The sequence below is a fragment of the Macrobrachium nipponense genome, chromosome 32 (assembly GCF_015104395.2).
Source record: "Macrobrachium nipponense isolate FS-2020 chromosome 32, ASM1510439v2, whole genome shotgun sequence".
Classification (NCBI taxonomy): domain Eukaryota; kingdom Metazoa; phylum Arthropoda; class Malacostraca; order Decapoda; family Palaemonidae; genus Macrobrachium; species Macrobrachium nipponense.
Window position 1 is genome coordinate 60,030,966 of NC_061094.1, and position 5,000 is coordinate 60,035,965.

General features: G+C 33.0%; 1 protein-coding gene across 1 annotated transcript in view; it reads left to right on the forward strand.

The window, feature by feature from the left end:
- The window catches only part of LOC135207522 (poly(rC)-binding protein 2-like), an 84,304-nt gene that overhangs the window by 1,118 nt on the left and 78,186 nt on the right, over nucleotides 1-5,000 (forward strand).

Below are 5,000 nucleotides of genomic sequence, written 5' to 3' on the forward strand. Positions count from 1 at the left end.
ATCGAAGAGGAGCTTAGTCAGCCTCTTATGGCGCATGTTATAAAGAACGTGACTACTTCGTTAGAGCCATTCTTGATATTTAGCGGACGAAGCCTAAAAAGTCGGAAAACATTTCAATATTATTATTATTATTATTCAAAAGGTGGACCTTATTCATACGGAAGAAGCAGCCCACTGATGCCGCTGACTTGAAATTCAGTATTCAGAACGTGGTATTCATCTGAAATAGATAAGAAGTTTTTTTTATCACAATATTCCTCCGCTTCGATGTCGAACTTGCTATCACAAACGTTTATAGAAGCGTTTTTTTTTTTTTATGTTTTACTCCGTCTTACAAATTACAAAAAAAAAAAAAAAGACTGTATTTATACCGTAACAGGCGGTAGAGGTTCTTGTAATTTGCATTCAAATGCTGATTTTTTTTTATATAGATCAAACTTAAATACGTTTATGTACTTGTGACACATTGCAATGTTTGCCTTCTGCGTTTTCATTTTGAGAAAGCGGTTTTTGATCCTAATAAAGCAATTGGAAATTGTCGCAGTGTCATATTCTGCACTTTTGTAATCAAATAATAGAAGGATTAAGCGATTTTCTTTAAATAAAGGACTCTTAGCACGCGTAGAAACTTTTAATCTTTTCAAATACGGCGTTCATAACTTTATTTTTTTATAAATAAAACGCGAACAGCTGTCATATTGACAGTAGCGCTGTAGACACACCTTCGACCCTAGCCTTGTGTTTAGAAATAAAAAAAAAAATGCTGATCTCCGCGCACGTTGAAATGATTAAAAGCAGGCGATGAGACAGGTATATGCCTCTTGCATGCAACAAATTGCCTTTTTTTGATTTTGTTCTAAAAGATTTAACCTAACCTTCTGGGGAAAGCCATAGTTATCCAACAAAATTCTCACGCAAAGAAAAAAATAACTCATTTTCATAAAATAGTTTTTTGGTGACTGGCGAAATGAATAACAATTTATTCTTTTATTTTTTTTAAGGATAATATTTCATCCAACGAAAGCGTAAGCGTATATTTGCATGCCGTGATAATACGCCATTTGTTTTTTGAGTAACCGTGGCTTTCGCTTGAGATAATTCCTGAGTCTTTTTATTGTTTTATTTATAATTTTATTTGTGTGTTTGAGGGTGACTTTGAATTTATATATATTTCGTATTTCCCTACGCCATTCCAATACCGATGCCTTGTCATCCCCGACCCTCCCCCTATCCCCCTCATTCCACATACCTAATACTATTACCGAACCTTTATATAGGTGCATTCCCATTTTGCGTAAATCCCCACCCCTCGCCCCCCCCCCCCCCAAAAGAAAAAATAAAAAAAAAAAAAAAAAAAATCAATTTATAAGAGATGGATTTTCAGGGTTATAGTGTTTCGCTACACATTAAAAATTATGATTTATATACTAACATACATATGTATGACATGCGCAGACATACAATGAAAAAGTGTATTGCATATATATATTTATATATATATTATCATTATTATATATATATATGTATGTATACACTAGGATATATATATAAACAGGTTAAAATGAATATTGAATATTTCCTCAGTGTTAGCCTTGAATGAGGGGTGAGGAGGAGGAGGAGTAGAAGTGAGTAGGAGTGAGGAGGAGGAAGAGGAGGTTGAGAAGTATTTTAAAATTCCTATGCGATCATTTTTTTTTCCTTTTAGTTTTTATTTTTATTTTTATTTTTTTTCGTGCCTTTGCCTGTGGCCCCAATGTCATCATTATTCATTCAACTTGTTGCGCGAACCCAACAACTAGGAGACGTGTTCCGTCCCACAAATGGACTTCTTTATTTATGGACGAACACACCCTCCTCTCTCTCTCTCTCTGCAAAGCTGCATAGGATTTAACATAGAAATGACAGAGTAGGAAATATGTAAACAAAACTTTGTCTCCTCTCAGAGAGAAAATTCTCTCTCTCTCTCTCTCTCTCTCTCTCTCAGAACAACGCCAGGTTCCCATATATCCGAAAATGACCACCACTCCGCAAGAGCTTTTCAAATCTCTCCCATATAAGCAACACCAGTGTAAAGAAATAAACAAATATTTCTATGGTCTATAGGTATATATATATATATATATATATATATATATATATATATATATATATATATATATATATACAACCATCAATTATATCATCTAACACTTTGCATGTCATGACCGTTATTATAACTTTGATTATAACGTTTACTATTATAGCGTCTCTTTGGCTCAGTGGAGCAGCTTCTTGTGAGCAAATGAGGTGGAGATGACTAAACCGCCTTACGTTGCATTTATTTTATTATTGTTATTATTATTTTATGTTGAGCGTTGTGTTGAATTTGTCGTTTTCGTTTACATTCAGTTTTAAGAATTTTTTTTTCTTTCTTTTAGTTGTTAACAAATTTTCTTAACCACGCATCTAGAAATTGTTTTGTTGGTATTTACCGTTGTTCTTATTATCATTTTATTATTGTGTTATTACAAGTTTTCAGTGAAGAATAACAGTGGTTTATCTGCATTGCAATAAGAGTGGTATGTTATTCTCGCTAGTTATGTGGCGTGTTTGATTAATTCTAATGTCAGGTATTTTCCTGTATTGTATATAATACACGAAAAAGAAATCTTTATAATTCTCCGTTCATCGACCCTCTCATCAAATCCCTTCAAGTGGACGTTGGAATCAAGGTAAATCGAATTGTTAACTTGTCTCTGTATTTTCTTTGTCTATTTTTTTTTATTATAAAAGTGTTGGATTATGTTGTCATACATCAAATACGCGTTTTCGAGTTACGGACGGGAATAGGACGTGAAATTAGTTCAGGCAGGTGAGGCACAGACACCAGGTGAGAGTAATGGTAGAGCATTGCTTGGGCTTCGGAAACCATATAGGCAGTCCGTGTCCCGTCCGGAGTAGTTCCTCAGTTACACGCCTCCTCCTCCTCCTCCTCCTCCTCCTCCTCCTATCCAGATGTGGGAGGGTGTTGACGGCCAAAGTTCACATAGAAATACGTTCAAGAAGAATGATATCATGTAAGAATTATCTCTTTATTTCCCTCCTCCTTCCTCTCCTTCCTCCTCCTCCTATTACCTCCTCCTCCTCCTTCCTCCCTCCTCCTCCTCCTCGTTTATCGGACGAATGAAAGTAGACAGGTTGATTTGCCTAATACGTAAGGTCCGAAGTGAGACCTCCGTAAATTTAGCGGGATAATGATGATATGATAATGACAATGATGATTATTATTATGATGATGATGATAATGACGATTCTTGTAGATCCCTCTTGTCCCACGGGAAGGCGCTTATATCACAGGATGATGATTAATAATAATAATAATAATAATAATAATAATAATAATAATAATAATAATAATAATAATGATAATAGTAATAGTGATTTTTTAGAGCATCATAAAATATACCAGGATGATGATGATGATAGTGATATGTGTCCCTCTTGCCTCACCTGGAAAGCGCTTCCAATACATCACAGGATAATGATGATAATAATATTTAATGATAATATATTTATTCAATAATAATAATAATAATAATATTGATTTTTTTATATCCCTTTTGCCGTGCCCGAAAGCGTTTCCAATATATCACGATGAAAGGGCTGATGGTTTTAATAATAATTTCCCCCCCTGCAAATATCGCCAGGCCTTAATTATTTATTGATAAACGCACCCGCCGACAACAGTCCTCCATGTAGCCACCGTCAAATTTCGCACGCTACCGTCCGAATTGCGGAAAAAAAAAAACTAATGCAGTCGGACGGACGTCGCAATATCGCATACGAAAAGCGCAAAAGCCAATTAGCAGGTAGAGCGGAATTGAGCAATGAAGGCTTCAAAGCCCCATCGGCAGACAGAATAGCTTTGGCCATGAAAAGAGAAAAAAAAAAAAATCCTGTCGCGATTATTGGGAAAAAAATAAAAAAATAAATTGCTGTTGTAGCTATTAAGAAAAATAGAAATAAAAAATTGAAAAAGATAAATTGGGGGAAAAAATAAAATAAAAATTGCTTATGTAGCTATTAACAAAATTTTTTTAAAAATTTTAAGATTATTGTGGAAAAATAAAATAAAAATTGCTGTTGTAGCTATTAACAAAATTTTTTTTTTAATTAAAAAGATTATTGGAAAAAAATAAAATAAAAATTGCTGTCGTAGCGATTAACAGAATATAATAAAAAAATTGCTGTTGTTGCGATTATCCGAATAATATTATAAAACATAACTTGCTGTTGTTGCGATTATCCGAAAAAAATTATAAATCATAAATTGCTGTGTTGTTGCGATTAAAAAAAAAAAATTCCGGTCATTTGAAAAAAAAAAATTGCTGTCGTAGCGATTAACAGAAAATTTAAAAAAATAGCAACATCAATTTATGTTTTATCAACAACATCAATTTATGTTTTATCAATTTATGATAAAACATAAATTGATGTTGTTGCGATTAACCGAAAAACAATAACTGTTGTTGCGATTATCCCCCTCCCCCCCAAAAAAAGATAAAATCTGCCATTGCGATGATCCGAAAGAAAATGTTATAAAATACCTGTTGCAGGAATTATCCAAAGAAATACGTTTTTAAAATATTCCTGGGGTAGCAATTATCCAAAAATAATTTTTAGAAATCCTATCTTTGCTATTATCCTGAAAAAAAAAATCAAATACATGTTTTTGCGATTATCCGAAAAAAAAAATTAATTCATATTTTTGCGATTATCAGGAAAAAAATGTAACGATTATCCTGGAAAAAATTAAATTCATATTTTTGCGATTATCTGGAAAAAATTTATATTCATATCATTGCGATTATTTGGAAAATCATTTTAAAAATCCTATTGTTGTTGCGATTATCCGTAAAAAATAAAATTCCTGTCGTTGAGAATATCTTGAAAAAGAAAAAATTAAATCGCTGCGATTTAAGTACCGCCATGATATCGCGTTTGTGAGCTGTACTTTCGAA